Source organism: Anolis carolinensis, chromosome 1, assembly GCF_035594765.1.
Source record: "Anolis carolinensis isolate JA03-04 chromosome 1, rAnoCar3.1.pri, whole genome shotgun sequence".
Taxonomy (NCBI): domain Eukaryota; kingdom Metazoa; phylum Chordata; class Lepidosauria; order Squamata; family Dactyloidae; genus Anolis; species Anolis carolinensis.
The window spans coordinates 338522890-338544341 of record NC_085841.1 but is presented as its reverse complement, the minus strand read 5'-3'; the positions used below and the strand labels follow the sequence as shown (position 1 = coordinate 338544341).

General features: G+C 43.6%; 1 long non-coding RNA gene across 1 annotated transcript in view; it reads left to right on the top strand.

The window, feature by feature from the left end:
- LOC103279855 (uncharacterized) overlaps window positions 1-21452 on the top strand; it is a 119729-nt gene that overhangs the window by 83262 nt on the left and 15015 nt on the right. The gene's annotated exons all lie outside the window — the stretch shown is intronic.

Here is a 21452-nt window from a genome sequence, read left to right as displayed (position 1 = left end):
CCTTTCCAAGTGCACTTCTCTAGGACCCGGTACATAAAGTAAGTCTCGTTGGGATGGTCGTTGCGGCCTCTGATGATGGGAGAAGGAGAGACAGTCCCTAAGGTACGATGGGCCCTAGCCATAAAGAGTTTTAAAGGTCAGAACTAGCATCTTATATAGACCACGGTAATCAGTTGGAAGCCAATGCAGATGCTGTAGCACTGGTGTTATGTGGCATTTCATGGGTGTTCTTGTGAGTAGCCTGGCTGCCGCATTCTGAACAATACGGAGCTTTCAGGTCGTGGACATCGGAAGGCCAACATACAGGGCGTTGCAATAGTCCAGCCTAGACGTGACCGAGGCATGGATGACTGTTGCCAGAGCCTCATCAGATAGATAGGGTGCCAGTTGCCTTGCTTGTTGTAGATGGAAAAAGGCCTGTTTGCTGGCAGCAGCGACCTGAGCTTCCATTGTCAGCTGTGAATCTAAAACGACACCCAGGCTCTTAACGGTAGGCGAAGGAGATAGGGCAGCACCATCGAAGGTGGGTAGCAAATTGGGTCAGACCAGTCGAGCGGCCATGCCAAAGAATCTGAGTCTTCGCCGGGTTCACCTTCAGTCTACTAGCACGTAGCCAGTTTGACAGAGCCTCCAGACATAAGGTGAAGTTGTCTGGTATTGATGTTGCTCCAGGCAACGTTGGATAAGTGAGACTCTACTGTACTAGGAAAGTAGTAGAGCTAGTGGGATGAAAGTAATTTTTCCTCTCTCTTACTTTCTCCATTCCTCATACAAACAATTGGATTAAGATGTATTCTAGAGGAATCAGCAAGTTTGATAGGGTCCTTACATTGCCAACCTGTACTGTAGAGCACTTTGCTTATTAAAAAAGTGCCAAACTAATGATTTAGTGACAGAACACTATCTTTTGCAAAACAACAAAGTAGCTGATGTAAGCAGTCTAAATTCAGTAGCACCTACACAAGGAACTAACTTTTTCACTAACTATCGACCTGGAAGTGATTAACAGATTGGCCACCCTAATTGAGAGTAATGAGGCATATCCCTCATATTCTTTGCTCCAATGAAGGCATGTGGCACTCTGCTGGCCTGCCTCCCAATGGTATCTCCCCAGCCTCCTGTCTCAACTAAGCATTATTCCATTATAGCAGAGAGAATTAGGGTTATGTTCTCATCAACACACCTTCTTGAACTATTTTGGTTTGCTTGATTGCTTCAAGGTTACTCATCACAACCTGTGGCCCAACACACTGAAGCATGGAGTTGAACCATTTTTGACCTGAAGGGCAATCTAATGCAGACATTGCCAGAGTGGGAATTGTGCTACTATTGCACTTTGTGAGAGTGGTCATCCAGCTTCTAGTTTAACAATTCTGCTAAAGGTAGATGGTTCTACTGTCAGATAACTTACACTGTCAGGAATTCTTCATCCATTGGCCACATATTTCAGTCTTTCAGCTTGGCAGCTCCCAATTTTCCAGTCTTACACAGGAAATCAAATTACTGATGGTCTACTTTATTTGGTTGTCTTTTGAAATGTTTGTATAACACTCTTCTTTTAGAAGGAGTTGCAAGATATAATGACACTATGAAATGAAATAAAAGTCTTTGTCAGCACTCAGCAGCTATAAAAACAGTATAAGGAAGGTTTCCAATTAACCAGTGCTACCCTTCCAGCTAAGTATGATGGCCCATTTTATCTGCATAAAAACTCTCACAGCTTACTACCTTTGATATTGACCATGCTGAATATATTGCCATTGATTAAACCACTGATATCCTCTTTGGAGGAGCCCCTGATGGTGCAGCAGGTTAAACTGCTGAGTTGCTGAACTTGCTGATTGAAAGGTCAGCAGTTCAAATCTGGGGAATAGGTTGAGCTCCCAATGTTAGTCCCAGCTTCTGCCAACCTAGCAGTTCAAAAACCTGCAGATGTGAGTAGATCAATTGGTACCACTCAGGTGGGATGGTAACAGCGCTTCATCCAGTCATGCTGGCCACATGACCTTGGAGGTGTCCATGGACAACGCTGGCTCATTGGCTTAAAAATGGAGTTGAGCAACAACCCCCAGAGTCGGACACAACTAGACTTAATGACAGGGGAAAACTTTACCTTTACATCTCCTCTCTGAATCTGCTATCAAAAAACATTTTTGGCAGTCAGGCAGCAAACTCCATAGTTTCATTCTACATTATATGCAGAAATACTTAATACTCTTGCCCCAAATATCCCACTGTTAGTACTCCTTCCCATGAAGCTTCATTGGGTCACTCCCAATTGAGAAAGGAAGAAAAACCATTCCCTGTCCACTTTTTTCTTCTGAGCATGACATTGTTCACAGCACAAAGAGTTGACCATTCTGTTTTATGCTTGAAGAAAGAAGAATATAAAGGGGCAGGAGAGGTAGAGAAAAACTTCGATGAGGACCACTCCCATTTACTGGTTCAGTTGTTTCTGCTCATCACCAGATTTACTGGTTTGAGAATCAGGTTGACATTGTGTTTTGTGTTGTAATCCAAAAGAATCCCTGGTCACACAACGGTTTCAGTTGCAAAGAGTTAATGGAGGAGAAAATCAGTATGTATTGATTCTCATGCCTCAGGAAAGAGGCATTTCTCTGTGTTATTTTTTTAATGGATTAAGATGTAAAATCAGAGACTGGAAGGCTCCCAGCCTTATGTTTACAAGTTTAGCTTCCTTATCCCAGATCCTCAAACATCTCAGGTTTTGCTCATAACTCTAATGGTGGGAGGAAGATATTTTCTGCAAATTCTTTATTTTGTTTAACAGTGATCTCAATAGCTACTTCAGTGGAGACAGCTATGTTCCTGAGAGATACCGTAATTTTTAGGAAGTCTGATAGTCATGCTTTGATGAGGACTGAGTAATTGCCTGCTTGTGTTTTTATTAACAAGAAGAAAGAAAGTGGAGGACAAAAACAACTTATGATATTCACGGCTGGACCTACCATTAGGCAAAGTAAGGCAGGCACCTTAGGTAGCAGGTATTGGGAGGGGAAGTCATGACAACCATCACACTATAATAATAATAATAATAATAATTTTATTCTTATATCCCGCCCCATCTCCCCGGAGGGACTCGGGGTGGCTTACATGGGGCCATGCCCAGACACGACAGCACAAATCAGATAAAACATTAAACCGAGCAGTAAAACTTCAACATGATTAAAAACAGTAATAAAAGTCAATATACACAATAATATTAAAATCCCGATTTGGGTCAAAAGATCCAGGCCAAGGTGCAAAGCAATATCAAGTTATCAGGGAGGGATAATTATACAGCAGGTGTAATACTTAAAGTGCTGAATGAATCCTAAAAACAATCCAGAGGGTCTACTGCTTAATAGGTAAATCATAGAAACAGAGTTGGAAGAAACCACAAGGGTCAATCATTTTAGCCCCCAGACATGCACTCCTGAGAGATACTATCCAGCTTCTGTTTAAAGGTCTCCAAAGAAGGAGACTCCACCACACTCCCATGATTGAACACTTCTTACCAACAGGAACATTTTCCTACTATTTGGGTAGAATCACCTTTGCTGTAGTTTGAGCCCATGGTTCTGTGTTCTAGTCTTTGGAACTGTAGAAACAAGCTTGTTCTGTCTTTATATGGAACATGACATATTTTCAAATATTTATACATGGCTATTATGCCACCTCTTAATCTCTTCTCCAGGCTGAACATACCCAGCACCCTAAGTGGCTTCTTATAATTTTCAGATCTTTTATCATTTTGGGCATCATTTTCTAGACATGTTCCAGTTTGTTAATATAGTTCTCGAATTGTGGTGTCTAGAAATAGAGACATTATTCCAGTTGAGGTCTGATCATAGCAGAGTAGAGTGGTGTTTTATTATTTCCTGCAATGTAGACACTATATTTCCATTAACACTGCCTAGATTCTCCCAGCAACAATTAATGGAGGCTGATGTCATTTGGGCAGAGAACCCAGGCTTTAGAAAAATTCTACAATGTGCTAAGCCCTGTTCTTAAATAGCTTCTTTAAAGCTATCTAAAACCTGGATTGGATTCATTCCTCCACTTAGATGGGAGTCACCAGCCATAATTAGCAACAGTATATTATTGTAAGCTATCTCTCTTGTAATGTGAAGTTTTAAGGACAGCTTTGTCTTACTTGTATACAAGAACGCTTCTTGTTGAAATGAAAACTGCTTGCAATAAGATCCAGAACATCGCTTCCTTTGCCTCTCTTGGAACCTTAAGTACCAACCCAAAATTAGAGTGTGGCATATGAGAGAGATCATCTGCTGTAGAGTGAGAACTCTGGCTAATATTTCTTGCACATGACACTTTTGGGAAATTGGTTGCTGGTTTTGTTTGCTAATACGTGATTCAATTGGAAAGGTTTGCATGTATTTGACACTAGTTAATGTCTTATTGACAAATAATCTCAGTTGAGTAATGATTGTTATTGTTTGTGTTGTGATCGTAATGCTGGTTATTAATGTAACAAATTGTTTAGATTTTTTTCAAAAATGAATTATTGTGATGTTGTATTAATGTGTCTTCATCTTCTTGTGTTTGGAGGCACCTTGGGGATCTTCAGCTGCATATGCATTAAAAGTGATGTGTTGATGATGGGATTAGATTTTTTTTGATGTGACCGCTTGCATTTTTGGACATTCCTTAGGTTCTTGAATGGTGATTGTCATGGGCTGCAATCCTATGTGGCTCAGGTCTGTTTATGGACTTAGGCTAGACTGAGCTGTATACCACCTCCCTAACTTACTGAATAGTCTGCAAATCCCAGGATTTCAGAAGCATCTGGCTATGTTCCAGTAGACAAATGCAAAATGATTTGGAAGACCCTAGTAGAATTCAGCGCTGATATCATCATTTCATCTCTAGCAATGGAGAGATGTTTCTGTGATCCTGCCTGCTTGTTCCAAAGCAAGAAATGACTGTATAGGCAGCTTTAGAGGTTGATAATACTGTATATACACTCATGTATAAGTCTAGAAATTGTAGTTAAAATTGACTTTAAAAACCTGGGTTAACTTAACCATGGGTCAATACAAGTACTAATTTCTTATAAAAAAACTACAATCTCGGAGTGGAAAATGTTGAAAGCTTAGTCCATCCTGGAAGAACCTGAAAAGCACTGACCCATCCTACTCTCTCCACCTGGGCACCATTTCTGGTCTTTTGAAACTTGGATGGAAAAATGGCTGTGGCAGCAGCAAGGGAAAGCTAGCTCCAGAGGTACTGCTGGCACTTTTCTCTCTCTCTGAGGAATGATGCCTAATTTATCCAGGGATCATATCAAAATCCATAATTTTGGGTTCAAAGCCTACCCTTGACTTATGGCTGACTTATACATGAGTATATACAGTAAATCAAGATAGGGCTTTGAGCACTATGGAAGGAGGGAAGAAATACCAACTCCTTGAAGTGCCTCCCTCCTCCCCAAAGAAAATACATACACAAAAAGGAAAATTACATTTACATATGAGCATTGCAGAACACCAGTCATTATGTTTTTCTGTACTTAAACAAAATAGCTGTTTAGGTTGTGTGAGGGGACAAAAACTGCAATCATAAATTAAGGTGCAGTGAGAACTAGGGTGTTCCAGTATTTCTCTCCTTTGAAACCACAATATATTTCTATGAGGTTGTTTTTTTTAAAGGGGAGAAAAAGAGGGGGGGGGAGATGCAAGTCTAGCCATTTGGGGAGAGTCACAGTGAGTGCACTTCACAAAAAGCAAAGCCTGGTCTATTAAGATCACATTAAATGGCTCACAAATTTCTCATTTTCGCAAAAACTGACAAGAGTTGCCTGCCGATTTATTATTCATATATGGAGAGATGCTTCCTTGAGGAGATCGTAAATACAATTTTGCCAGCCCAATCAGCCTCTTAGGTTTTCTGATGAAGTGATAAGCACAATAGAATTCAGCAGGATTAAGGGATGAAGTGGAAAATGAAAGCTGAGTTGTGTTTCTGTAAGTTGTCTTGCGTGAAGCAGCCATGGAGAGATAAGGATTGCTGAAATAATGTGTGAAAATATCTGCATAAACCCTTTTTCTAATAGAAAAGTGGAACTCCATCAGACCTCTGCTTCTGGAACGGATGACTCAGACTCTCAGTAGCGGCACCAGCAGGGTAATCCCATTAAAAGGAATTCAACTTATATTTATCTGTTATAGAGAGTCTCTGTGCACTAAAAAGAATGTCAAAATCCTCTCCCGCTTAGAATGTTTATTTACAGCCTCTTCTGGCATATTTGGCAGTAGAGTTTAACAGGTATAATAAATCCTGACCTGGTGCTTCTGAAACAAGGTATGTGCCTCAAAGCTTTTCTAAATATTAGCTATTTATTTATTACATCTATATGATGTTTATTCTTCAAGGACATTCAAGCATGTGTCCTTCTAATTTTTTCTTTCCAACAATGCTGGTGGTTAATCTAGGAGGAAGTGACTATTCCAAGGATCATCCATTCGGCTGCCATATGTTAACTCCCCAAATACTGGTAGCCAGCCAGTATAGCATATTTCACAATTCTTTACATAATGAAATTTATGTGGCAGGTCTTGGAAGTGTTAACCAGCATGTGAGTGCACACACACACACACATGTGTTACTAATTTTCAGTTATGTCACACTCCTTCCAAAGTTGCCATATAAATGGCAAGCAACCAGTTTCAACTTTTATGTGCCAAGCATATAAAAGATGTGTTTTTGTTGTTGCATGTTGACATGCTTCAACATTTCACAAATGAAAATGGCAATACGTGTGGCCAAGTAACATGAGTGTGGTCAAGATCCAACTGATATTAATAAGGAAAGATTCACAATCTAGGAGCAGCTGCAGAAGTTTGCTTTTATTTGAACCTAGTGAAACAGCAAAGTTATACTATTTTCCTTCCCTTCCCTCCCCAGCCCCCATGTTAAATGAGTGCAAACTAGTCTCATGCATTTGTATGGAATCACTATCCGTTTCTGTTTGTCCCATTTGTATGGCCCCGTTCCTGTCCACCGCTTCCAAAAATGGGACCCTATACAAATGAGCTTTTCCATCCAAGGTCTGAAAAAATGAAGATTTTTGGCCCATTGGCAGCAAAGCACTAAGGCCTGCCAGGACCTGTCACCAGGGTCTACATCCGAGCCAGCCGCGTGCCCGGTGCCCAGCTGAAGGCCCTGCAAGCCAGGCCTTGCCAGCTGGGCCTACGAACATCGAGTGCCTGGTGCTCAACTGTAGGCCTTGGCCTGTATTAGGTCCTGCTAGCCAGGACCTACTTGGTGCACTAAAAATCAACTGACCAAATGGCTACTGTTTTCACTTTTTTTGGTTTCACTGGTATTTCCATTCTGGAATGGGGTGTACCATTTGGTGGATTCCGAATGAACGGGATGAAACAAAAATACTAATTAAACAAATGAGACAAATTTCGGGCCCATGACTAATGCAAACTATTTTGCACTCTGAATTCAGTTTACAGCACTGAAGTAGTAGAGGTCAAAAGGGGGAAAGCAGCCGGCTGACAGGGAGCTCTGGTGTGGACTGGTCCATGAGGTCACTAAGAGTCGGAGACGACTGAGTGAATGAACATACACAAACCACAGTGAAAGAGCTCTCACATATGCAATGCTAAGTTCTGTTCTATGAATATCTATGCAAGAATAAGTATCGACAGGAAGAAATCTTGCTAAAAAAAGAGCTCGTTTGCAAAGAAGCAAAAATTGCTTATGTTTAATGAGACAGGCTGTCTCAGCATATTGAGACAACTTTTGAGATTCTCTAACCCTGCCGATAATTCTCATATCAGTGTGAAATAGGAATACATGCACATTTCAGTGCAAGAATGAGAAGAGTGCAAGACGAATATTTACATACTGTAGCTGGCCAGTGTAACTACCTCATATACACATGTATACACTTAGAAAATTTAGGCAAAAAATCAACTTTTAAAAACTGGGTCTACTTATCCCTGGGTCAGTGTAAATACTGCACCTTAACTCTAATTTAAGAAAGAAACTATCCCCTTCTCTGAGGCCCATCCACACAGCCAGATAACCCATAATATCAAGGCAGATAATCCATAATACCTGCTTTGAACTGGATTATCTGAGTCCACACTGCCATATAATCTGGTTCTATGTGGATTTTATAAAGCTGTGTGGAATGGGCCTGAGTAGCGTAGTAAAGGTAAGAGCTTAGTTTGTCCTGGGACAACCTAAAGGAAGCACCAACCCACTCTATTCCCTTCACCATCACACCACTTATGACTGTTTTTTGAATGCCTGGGATGCAGTTTCCATAACCTCCAACTTTTCCCAGATTAGATCTTGAATACTGTCAGCCAAGCAATATCAGACTGTGGTCAAAAGTAGGCAAAAGTTATTAACAAGTAAGAAGATACAAGCTAAGAGAAGCTGCAGCAATTTACTTTTCCCTGAGTCTACAGGGCTGTTGGTGATATAAAGGGTCACCATGAGTCAAATCAATCTGAAGTGTCAGGACCCAGGCTGCAGAACACCAATAACCATGCGCAGAGGCCAGACTCTATCTAATATCTTTATTAAAGAAATCTATAAAAACAATAAAAACAAGTGAAGAATATAGTTCAGAAGCAGACCTTTCAGATGAGGTCAAATATAGTCCAAAAATGTATTGCCCAATATAAGATATTAGAGTTCAAAGTTTTAATCCACTTGACCGAAACACACACTTTGCCAAGCAATAGTGTGGGGAAATAACAGAGTCTTTATAGTCCAATGAAGCTTGACAACAAGGCTGGAAATAAACTTGATTCTTGACTAGATCCGTGACTGGAGGCAAGACGAACATGAAGCATGAACAGAGTCCGTGGTAAAACCGTGAGACAAGGCAAGGCTTGAAGCTAGATCCGGAAAGCAAGGAACTGGGATTACGAAGTCCACACACGATCTCTCTCCTCAAGCTGATCAATTGACTCCGCAAAGAAGCCCTCGCGCCAAACACCTATATTGGGTCTCGTTTTCCCGCCAACAGAACTCTTTCCCTAGAGAACGAGAAGCGAAACCCAACTCTGTCCAGATGCATGACTCCTTAGAATTTCCCAAGGGAAGCAGACCTAATCAGCTAGTTGTTTGGCAGCGATTCTCAGGCTCCGGCGATTAGCCTCTCTGACTCCTCTATCTCTAGTATAATTGTCCCTCCGGGAAAACGGGGGGGGGGGGAGTTCTGCCCAAGGCCTGTTTGGCTGAATTCTTGAGGGCAAACATCCTCCAGGTGGAGAGGCTCCGGCTCTGGCTGAACCGGCGAAAATCCCATGTTTTCCTCTTCGTCTGCCACAATAGTACTAGGAACAGGACTACAAGGCCCATGAGTCATCACACTATCCCCGCCCTCAAGGCCCCCCTCAAGCATGGCCCCCCTCCTCGAGTCGCGGGGCTGCGGCTTGGCAGGGTAGGCCTGATGGAAGCGGCGGACTAAGTCGGGGGCATGGACTGTGGAAGCGTCTTCCCAAGAGCGTTCTTCGGGGCCAAAACCCACCCAGTCAATGAGATATTGAAGGTGGCGGCGATGAAAGCGAGAATCCAAAATGTCCTGAACCTCGAATTCCTCCTCCCCGTCCATCAAAACAGGGGCGGGGGCCGGCCGGCTCGCATCGGGGCGTACACCTTCCGCCGGAAGGAGCAGGGAACGATGAAACACCGGATGAATGCGCATGGAGCGCGGAAGTTGGAGTTTGAAAGTCACGGGGTTAAGTTGCGCCACCACTGGATAGGGACCAATGAAACGGGCATCTAACTTCCGGCAGGGATGGTGGGAGGGCAAAAAGCGAGTGGACAATAGAACCCGACCTCCTACCTTGATCTCGGGGCCCGGCTGGCGATGACCGTCAGCGTGGCGTTTATAGTCCTCCTTGGCTTGATCCAGTTGCTGGTGCAAGAGTTGTTGCACCGCTGTGAGTTCCTGCAGCCAGTCCTCCGCTGCAGGGACTTCTGAGGTTTCAATGATAGAAGGAAAGAAACGTGGATGGAAACCGTAGTTTGCAAAGAACGGGGTTTCTTTAGTTGAAGCCTGGACACCATTGTTGTAAGCAAATTCCAATAGAGGTAATAGGGACGCCCAATTGTCCTGTTGGTAGTTTACATAACAGCGAAGGTATTGTTCCAAAGTGGCATTGGTGCGCTCAGTTTGCCCATCCGTTTGGGGATGGTGAGCCGAAGATAAACGAGAGTCTATGCCCAATAGTTTTTGTAGTGCTTTCCAGAAACGAGAGGTGAATTGAGATCCACGGTCAGTGACTAAACTCTTGGGCAATCCATGTAGTTGGAAGATATGTTGAAGGAATAAATCTGCAGTCTCTTTGGCCGTGGGAAGACCATCGCAGGGGATGAAATGGGCCAACTTGGTAAAAATGTCCACCACTACTAGAATCGTAGTGAATCCAAGGGAGGGTGTTAAGTCAGTGATAAAATCCGCGGAAATTATCTCCCATGGGCGAGAAGGAGTGGGAAGGGGATTTAGTAGCCCTGACGGCTTCTCCCTTCGTGTCTTGGAACGCTGACATACAGGACAGGTATTGACATATTTCTCCACATCCTTCCGGATCTTGGGCCACCAGAAATCTCGTAGGATCAAGTGCATAGTTTTAAATAGCCCAAAGTGTCCTGCTGGCTTGCTGTCATGACACAGATGAAGTGCTTTTTCTCTGCCGGGACCTGGAGGGATGTAAACATGATTCCTGTAGCATAGTAGCCCATCCTTAAGTGAGAATGGGAAACGTAGTCCTTGGCGAATCTGTTCTTGAGCCCAGGCATCTGCCTGTTGACTGGCTCTAATTTCTTGAGTGTAAAGGAATTCTGGGTTAGAGGGAGTTGGTTCAATTGAAGTGGATTTGGTGTTTCCCACTGTGAGCGTGGCAAGGTTTTCGGGTTGCAGCAATCGAGATTCTGAGGTCTCTCTGCGTCCTGCAGCATACTCTGGTTTCCGTGATAGAGCATCTGCTTGCTTGGTCTGAGCCGGGGTCACATAATGGATCTGGAAGTCAAAACATTCAAAGAACAAAGCCCAGCGCTGCTGCCTTTGATTTAACTTTCGTGCGGTCCTTAGGTGCTCTAAATTTCGATGATCAGTATGAACTTCAATAGGAAATTTGGCCCCATCCAACCAATGTCTCCAATTTTCAAAAGCTGCCTTTATGGCCAAAAGTTCTTTCTCCCAAATAGTGTAATTTCTCTCTGGGGCTGTTAGTTGACGGGAGTAATAGGCACAAGGATGAAGATGTTCTCCCACTGGTTGCATGAGTACAGCCCCAATTGCCACATCAGAGGCGTCAGCCTGCACAACAAAAGGGGTTTTAGGATCAGGGTGCTGTAGAATTGGCTGGGTCGTGAATAACTGCTTTAGCTGGTGGAACCCTTTCTCTGCTTGCTCCATCCAGCGGAAAGGCTGTTTCCCTCGGATGCAGCTGGTGATTGGGTCAGACCAGCGAGCGAAGTCTGGGATGAATTTGCGGTAGTAGTTTGCGAACCCCAAGAAGCGCTGTACTTCCTTCTTGTTGGTTGGTGCCCGCCATTCCAATACTGCTGAAACCTTTGCCGGGTCCATGGAGAGCCCTAGTGGTGAGACGCGGTATCCCAGGAAGTCTACCTCTTGCAGATCAAAGGCGCATTTCTCTAACTTGGCATATAGTCCATGATCCCGCAGTCGTTGTAGCACCATTCTGACGTGTTGCTCGTGTTCCGATTGTGATCTAGAAAACACCAAAAAATCGTCCAAATATATGATCAAGAACCGATCTAGATAATCCTGGAAGATATCGTTGACAAAATGCTGGAACGTTGCGGGAGCTCCGGATAATCCGTAATTCATGACTAGGGACTCAAATAATCCGAATTTGGTCTGAAAGGAGGTTTTCCATTCGTCCCCTTCTCTGATACGTACTAGATTGTAAGCCCCCCGGAGATCCAGCTTGGTGTAAACCTTGGCCCCTCGGAGCCGGTCTAATAGGTCCGAGATCAAAGGCAGGGGGTAGCGATTCTTCTTCGTGATATTGTTCAATGCTCTATAGTCCACAACCAAGCGTAGGTCCCCTGACTTCTTTTTCACAAACATCACTGGGGAAGCTGCTGGGGATTGAGAGTGTCTGATGAACCCCTTGCGGAGGTTTGACTCTATGAACTCCCTGAGAGCTTCTTGCTCTGGTTCAGTCAGGGAGTAGAGGTGTCCTCGCGGAATTGGGGCCCCCTCCACCAAGTCAATGGCACAGTCGTAGGGTCTAGGTGGGGGTAGTTTCTTGGCTTCCTTTTCATTGAAAACATCCCAAAAGTCCGAATATTTCTTGGGCAAGGTGATGATGGGCTCAGCGTCTGTGGCATGACAGACCTTGGCTACTAGACAATGGTTTTGGCAATATCTTGAGGCAAACTGCAGTTCTCTGTTGGACCAGGAGATGTTTGGGTCGTAGAGTGTCAGCCATGGAATTCCCAAAATCACAGGGAAGTGGGGAACCTCGGTAACGAAGAAGGAAATTTCTTCCATGTGTTCCCTTATCCACATTCTGGTGGGTTCAGTCCATTGGCTTACTGGACCTGTCTTTAGGGGACGGCCATCTATGGCCTGCACCACCCGGGCATTCTTGAAATCATGATATTGTAATCCCAGAGAGTCAGCATACTCTCTATCGATGAAATTGTTTGTTGCCCCTGAGTCTATCATGGCATGGATCATGACGGGTCCTTTTTTCACTGACCACAGCGTGACCACCAGAAGAAATAGGACCCCGGTTTGTGGCTCTTGAGTGGGGTTTTTGACCGGGTTGTCGAGCCTCTCTACGCCCGGTCGCTGGCTTCCCCCGCCGGCTTGGCTCCAGCCGCCACGGCCGCCTCCGGCTCCGCGGAGGACGCCGCCGACAGGCGGGCGACGGGCTTTCTTTTGGCTGGACATTCTCTGGCGACGTGCCCCCCATTCCCGCAGTACCAACACAGATTCAAACGTTGGCGGCGGGCCTTTTCGGCAACATCTAGTCTGGGGCGCACATTGCCCAACTGCATCGGCTCCTCCTCGCACCCCATGGGGTTTGGGGCTGGCGGTGGGGATCTCCATACTGGCTGAATACTGGCAGAAGCGGGGGGTTTCACTCCGGCTCTTCCACTCTGGCCTCGGAGCCACTGTTTTTTGTTGGCAAGCAGGGCTTCGGCTCGTAAACAATGGTTGATGAGTCTCTCAAGAGTCTCTGGGGGATCCACCTTAGAGATTTCTTCCTGCATCTCGAAGTTAAGGCCCTCGCGAAACTGTCCTCTGAGGGCTATATCGTTCCAACCGGTGTTCTGAGCCAGCACCCGGAACTCGGCTATGTACCGGGACAACGGCCTGTCCCCTTGGAAGAGACGCCGGAGTTTATGGCCGGCCGCCTCCTCGTTGTCCTCGATCCCCCAGGTCTTTCTAAGGTGGTTCAAGAAATTGTGCGCGGAGCTTAGGTGCGTGGAACCCGCATCAAATAGCGCCGTCGCCCAAGTGGCCGCTGGTCCATCTAGGAGACTGTAGATCCATGCCACTTTGACATCTTCTTGGGGGAACTCGGCTTGGCGGGCTTCTAAGTACGCCTGGCACTGGCGACGGAAAACATGAACCTTGGAGGCTTCTCCAGAAAACATGGTTGGTAGCGCTAGGGCAGGGAGACGGACACCGCGTTCCTTCAAGCCCCGTTTTTCTCCCTCCTGCGTACGGAGTGTGTCTCGGATCCTGTTGAATTCTTCCTGGGAAATGGTGTAACTGGGTGGTTGGGCTTCCGCCCCGGTTCCTGTAGACATTCTGGCCTTAGGTTAATTGGTGCTTAAGGTGGCGGAGTCAAACTGTCAGGACCCAGGCTGCAGAACACCAATAACCATGCGCAGAGACCAGACTCTATCTAATATCTTTATTAAAGAAATATATAAAAACAATAAAAACAAGTGAAGAATATAGTTCAGAAGCAGACCTTTCAGATGAGGTCAAATATAGTCCAAAAATGTATTGTCCAATATAAGATATTAGAGTTCAAAGTTTTAATCCACTTGACCGAAACACACACTTTGCCAAGCAATAGTGTGGGGAAATAACAGAGTCTTTATAGTCCAATGAAGCTTGACAACAAGGCTGGAATTAAACTTGATTCTTGACTTGATCCAAGACTTGAAACGAGGCAAACATGAAGCATGAAACAAAGTCCGTGGCAAAACGTGAAACAAGGCAAGGCTTGAAACTTGATCCGGGAAGCAAGGAACTGGGATTACGAAGTCCACACACGATCTCTCTCCTCAAGCTGATCAATTGACTCTGCGAAGTTCCCCTTGCGACAAACACCTATATTGGGTCTCGTTTTCCCGCCAACAGAATACTTTCCCTAGAGAACGAGAAGCGAAACCCAACTCTGTCCAGATGCATGACTCCTTAGAATTTCCCAAGGGAAGCAGACCTAATCAGCTAGTTGTTTGGCAGCGATTCTCAGGCTCCGGCGATTAGCCTCTCTGACTCCTCTATCTCTAGTATAATTGTCCCTCCGGGAAAACGGGGGGGGGGGGAGTTCTGCCCAAGGCCTGTTTGGCTGAATTCTTGAGGGCAAACATCCTCCAGGTGGAGAGGCTCCAGCTCTGGCTGAACCGGCGAAAATCCCATGTTTTCCTCTTCGTCTGCCACAATAGTACTAGGAACAGGACTACAAGGCCCATGAGTCATCACAGAAGTTAGTTAACAGCTGCATTAATTCTACAGTGTAGATGCATCGTGAAATGTATAATGCAAAAGTGAAAATGAATTAGAAGGTGGGAGGGAAATTATAGAATCATAGAGCTGGAAGAGACCACATGGGCCATCTAGTCCAACCCCTTGCTATGCAGGAAAATCAAAATCAAAATACCCCTGACAGATGGCCATCCAGCCTCTGTTTACCATTATCATTAGCACAAGGTCCCAGCATTATTATAAGCGACTTGGTAAATGTATTACAATGACTGCCTTCCTACAACAACATAAAGTGCCTCTTTTGATATACGCAATCTCATAAACCATGGAAAAATGTACAGCAGGATACGTTCTTGAACTTATTGTGGAAACTGTAAACCATGGATAAAACTTTACTCTATTGAAATGAATGGCTTCTACCAGAATCACCCTAGAGCTGCTACCAGATTCCTCTCAAGGAATCTGGTAGCAGCTCTAGGGTGATTCTGGTAGAAGAAACACATTCCTTCTGGGAATGTGTTAAAAGAAACACATTTCCTTCTGGGGAAGCAACCATAAAATCTGCTGGAGGTTCTAGGAAATTCCTAGATAGGAGATATTTTGTCAGATTCCAATAAGTGAAAGTGAGGATATTTGTCCTGCACGTACACAAGTCATATGTACTTCTGAAATGTTATCTTCTATTTTGCCTAAAAACATCTACTTTGTTTAATGATAAACTGCAGCCTGAGAGCACTACAAGTTTGCTAATTATTTTGCTATTTTTTGGCCATTAATAAAAGGACTATCCTGCCAATGTCTTGATTTTTTTTTTAAAAAAAAAACCTCTAATGAACCAACATGGCTGCAAATATTAGACCAATTAACTTTAGTCCTTTGTTTGTCTGGCCTATTCATTACAAAATCATGAATTAAAGCTTTCCTCTTCCACCCAAAATCAATTTCTCTTGAAAATTCACAATCAATAGACAAGCTGGCTAGGTGGCTTAACCACTCTTGCTCTGTTGTAGAATGCCTACAGGTTGGTTTTTTAAATGCATGTCATCTTTTGTCATCTTTTGCCATAGTCACCGACAATGTGCAAATAACCTGTGGGAAGCTATGAAAGCTGTAGTTTTTGAAAATCTCATTTAACATAACTCCACTTTGATTCCACTTTGACTGTCATGCCACAATGCTATGTAATAATTGGATTTGCAGTTTGGAGAGGCACGAACATTTGGCAGAAAAGACTAAAGACTGTGTAAAATTACAACTCCCATGGTTCTATGTCAGTCATGACTAATAAACTAGTATCAAACTGCATTACTTCTACAATGAAGGTGCACCATATTGACACAAGTCATCTTGTTTTTATTGACCTTGTCTAAGCTGCTCTGGAATGAGAAAAATGCTTAAAATCAGTCAATCAGTATTAATAAGTAAAGAAATTTGAAAGTGGATGAAACTTTTTCTGGTTCTGTGATAACATAATGAAGAAATCATGAGATCTGTTAAAAGGATAGCAAACCTAACAATACTGTATACAGGAAGTGATCATTGTAAATATTGTTTGTGGTTGGCATGTTTCAAGGTATAGTTATGGAGGTGACAGGAATGATAGCATTTCCCCCAAATATTAATTCTCTACCTCCATGAACATTTTCCTTCATTCCTCAAATTTCTACCACTATAAGAACTTCAAAGGTACCAAAGAAATGCAAACAATTCAGAGTTCTAGATGTGAACCATTTTCAACATTTCATTCTCTGCCATGCTAAAAATTTGGGGATTGAAGAAACAATTCATAGTGAGGCAGAATTATTATTTGGGGGGGGGGGGGGTAACAACTTCATTCCCTCCAAAACAGCAGCTCTAACCCTGATCCATAAGTTACCTTTAAATATGTTATCTTTCTCTCTCAAAGGCAGAAAGGGAGATAACTTTTCCATCTTGTCAGGAGTGGCAGCCCTGCAGAAATTTAAAGGAAGCTTATGCTTTAAGGGTCTCCCATCAAAGGCCGTTTGACTCTGAACAGAAAGAAAACAGAAAATTCCATCAACAAAACTAAACCTCTATCAAAATAACCACTTTCCCAGGTGGATACTAAAATGCCAAGAAATCTGTTCCCAGCCTGCAAGAGTGGAAGTTTTACTAGTCTCTTCCACATGAATGACATTGGCTCCCAGGAGTGATCAATGGAGACTGTACTTGTCATTGATCTTTCAGTGTTTCACACTCAGCGGATCTGCTGTTTTCTCTGTTTGATTGACACTTGGTCATATGAGACTTCGGTTTTCCAGAACTGATAACTCTTTTTCACAAGAGCTCGTTTGCAAAGAAGATTGTAACCTGTTTCCTTGCTTTAGATTTTATTGCCAGATGGGGACAAATGTCAATTGCTTTTTTCCTCACTTCACAGTGGGATTTTGAGACTGCTGCCTTTCCCTCAGGGTCTCATGTTCCCCCCAACAAATATTGCATGGTGGAAACAATTGACTAAGGGTGACTTTAAAATAAAAAGTGGAACAATTCATTATTTTTAAAAAGAACAACCCAGCTTTGGGCATATTCTGATGTGGCTCATTTTAGATATTAATAATATTAAACATAATTCATAGGATGCCTGCTTCCCTTATCAAAGATTATTTTGCCTGAGGACCTGCAGATGTGAAAGGAAATACATTTACAAAATTAGGAAAGAATACCAAACCACTTGATATAAATTACTTAGAATGCATCTTACAGAAAAACAAAACAAAACAAAACAGCTGTGAAAAAATCCCTAAAAGATTGCTACATCCTTTCACTGTAGTATTAAAATTCATGCCTCATGGATAGGAATGCATAGCAAGAATGTTGAGTCTTTGGTTGTTTAATGCTGTAGGACTAGAAATTCCATAATCATAACCAGTAGCCATGCTGGTTGTGGCTAATGGAAACTGGATTCATGTAGGCTGTAAGGTCCTCATCCTTGCTCTATAGGAAAGATCCTATTCTGTTTAGTTATTCGTTCTTAATTAAAACTACATGGATATTCAGAAGCCCCAAGTCTCTCCACATTTGCAGGTTTGACTTTTGCAGATTAAACTATTCATGGTTTTGATTCATATGTTCTTTATAGGAAACTCTATGGTCCTTTGGGTGGAAGTTGACTACAGAGTTGCACTGGAGGACCTAGAGCAGGTATGGGCAAACCCAGGTCTGTGGGCCGAATGCGGTCCCTTGGGCTCTTTTCTCTGCCCCTCCTCTCTCTCACCATCCTATCCTTCCTTCCTTCTCCCCTTCCACAATCCCTCCTCTTCCTTCCTTACCTCCCTCTTTCTCCTTCCCTCCTTCCTTCCCTTCCACCCTTTCATCCTTCCCTCTTTCCTCCCTCTCTCCTTCCTTCCTTCCTTCCTTCCTTCCTTCCTTCCTTCCTTCCTTCCTTCCTTCTTTTTTTTCTTTCCTACCTCCTTCCTCCCTTGCCTTTCACCCTCCCTTCTTTCCATCCTTCTCTTCCTCCTTTTCTTCCTTCCTCCTTTCCTCCTGGGTGATGTTTAGCTAGGAGAAGAGAAAGTAGAGAGGGAACATGAGAAACATGTTTCAAGATTTAAAAGGACATCCGATTGAGGAGGAGGGAGGGGGGAAACTGGCTTTCTGCTGCTCTCAAGACCAGGGCACAAGGAAGCAATGGTTTTAAATGGCAGGGAAAGAGATTTGACTGAAAAGATTTGGAAGAACTTCCTGGAGAATTGCATCGGCTGCCGTGGAGCGTAGTGGAGTTTCCTTCTCAGGAGGTTTTTCCACAGAGGCTGTCTATCGGGAGTGCTTTGATTGTGCCTTCTCTGCATTTCAGGGAGTTGGACTGCATGCCCCTTGAGGGTCTCTTCAAACTCTAGGATTCTAGGATTCTATATCAAGGGTAGGCAATATGGGATCTAATGGATAGACCTTTTCTTTACCGTCCACCATCTCATCTTGATCAAGACCAACCCTTTTGGGATCCAGATGTTTCCTGTCTTTCCTTCACTTTCTGCCTCGGAAAGATAAGAGTAAGGGGAGGAAAGGGTAGGGAGAGGACTTGGGGAGAACCCCCTCCCTCCAAGCCCACCCACCCTGCTCTGGCCTACCATGTGGCCCCCAAGTTAGAAAGTTTGCCCATGGCTGACCTAGAGGCTCCTAGAGAAGTATTCTCTCAGATTTTTAAAAAGAGTTTTTTTAATTCATTATTTTTCCATTTACATGGAGGTCCTGTACCCCTAACCCACATAAAAGTGGAAGGCCTACTGTAGTCTTATAGATGATTATGATGATGATGATGATAATAATAATAATAATAATAATAATAATAATAATAATAACAACAACAACAACTTTATTTTTATATCCTGCCTCTATCTCACCAAAGTATTAGATTTTCTCTAAGAGCAATTCGAATTGAACACAGGGAAATTACTTTTGATTAGGCATGCATAGAGTTAGTCCTCATGGGAACTTTAAATGGACTTAAGGTGCACTTAATGCAGTTTGAGTCCACCATCCCTGCATTGGGTAAGAGCTTATCCTATGAGTGTGACAGGACAAACCACCTTATCACATTGAGAAATTTCTCCCTTGTAAGACATTTCAGCCTCTTTTCAAGCATGGAGAGACACTGAGCTCATCACATGTTCCAGGGTTGAAAAGAGGCAAAAATGTTCTGAAAGGAAGGAACTCTGAACATGGGTCAGCGATTTTGTTCACAGCTTCTGCCTCTTACAACACTTCATTCACATCTTCCTCACTGTGAGGGCTGTTAGACAGTGGAACTCTCTCCCCCGGGCTGTGGTGGAGGCTCCTTCCTTGGAGGCTTTTAAGCAGAGGCTGGATGGCCATCTGTCGGGGGTGCTTTGAATGCAATTTCCTGCTTCTTGGCAGGGGGTTGGACTGGATGGCCCATGAGGTCTCTTCCAACTCTACTATTCTATGATTCTATGATTCTATGATTCTTTATAATTGAAAAACAGGTGTGATGGGAACCATCAAAAGTTTCCCCCCTTGTTTCATTGCTCAACCATCAGCAGTCTCTTGTATCCATGGGGTTTAATGCAGAATAATAGGATCCCATGGAAAGAAATGGTTTTAACCTGGATCACTGCCTCTTTTATCCTATGGGGTTTGAGGCAGAACCATAGGATCCCATGGAAAGAAATGGTTTTAACCTGGATCACTGTCTTTTGGGGCCTATGGGCTTTGATGAAGAACCATAGGATCCCATGGAAAGAAGTTATTTTAAACTGGTGTCAGTCTCCTTTAATGTAAGGGGCTTTGGGCAGAGTAAGGGATCTCTTAGGTTTTGGATATTGCTGTTTCTCCCAATTAAAAACAAAAAGTAATATTGATCTTGTGATGAATGTAAGATAAATGATTTGCCAGCTCTTATATTTACATGTGAGTGTGTTGGGGAGGCAGAAGGTGAAATGAGACTGCTGACAATATAAGAGGGATGGTTCTCTGCTCTTTAAGGGATGGTCACCCATGCTTTCCCCTCTCAATGTGATGAGGTGGAACGTCACTCAAAGTTCAAGAACTAGTATGGTCTAAGAAGTGTGTGCTGAGCTTTAATAAATTCAGGTTCAAGATCTCACTGAGCCATGAGTTTCATTGGGTAACTGAAGCTAGTCACTCTTGGGCCCCATCTATACTGCCATATAATGCAGTTTCATAATGTAGTTTAACAGATAGCCAACCAACTTCTGCTTTAACGTCTCCAGAGAAGGGCCCTTCTCGTCTCAGCACAGCTGGGGTGAGGGAGGAATTTGCTGCCTCCACCGCGGAAGAGGCATCCTTGAAAGTAGTCCCTAGGGACTTCTTTCAGGAGGAGGGCAGAGCCAGTTGAGGTGCTCTGCCCTCCTCAGAGCTGTTTCAAGCGGCATCCCGACCCTCCCGCCCATGAACAATACAGCTGAGGTGGTCGCCCTAGGGGGCCGGGTAGGAATTTTTCCCCTCCATTATAGGGTTTTTTTTTGCTTACCCTGTACTGGGCAGATTGGGAGGAGAGGGAGCAATAAATAGGCATTCCCGTAAACAGGATAGATGGGCATGAACATGAAAGAATTCGGAGCACAAACTAGCTGCCCGTTAGGACAGGCCAGAAAATATAAATTGGCCACATGATGTAAATAAAGGGGGGAGCTGGGCATTAACAGGGGCCCCAGAATTGGGGAACAGAAATTATGATTTGGGAAGATTATACTCACCATGTTCCTTGCCAAGTTCACTGTTAAGTTCAATGCCAAGTTCATGGCCTGATGTATTTGATATGCTCATACTCTACTCAGGGATTGGGATCAAATAGATCCAGTGAATTAATTAGGTAACAATAATAAAAGTTGCCCTTAGTTAATCCAATCATGTATGTGGTCTCTTCATTTGCGGGGGTGGCGCGGCAAAGAGATTTCACCACATTACAGGCAGCATAGTCCACTGCTGGACAGCTCTTACAATCAGAAAGTTTGTCCTAATAGTTAAAGTCTCTTTTCCTGCAATTTGAATCCATTGCTCCACGTCCTAGTCTCTAGAGCAGTAGAAAACAAGCTTTCCCTCTCCTCAATGTGGCAACCTTTCAAATATTTAAACATGGTTATCTTTCCCCCTCTCACCCCTCTCTTCTCAAAGCTAAACACATGTAGAAAATGGAGCCAGTTTGATTTCTGCTGCTCCAGAGACTAGAACATGGAACAGTGGATTCAAATTGCAACAAAAGAGATTGCACTTAAACATTAGGAAGAACATCTTTACTGTACAATCCATG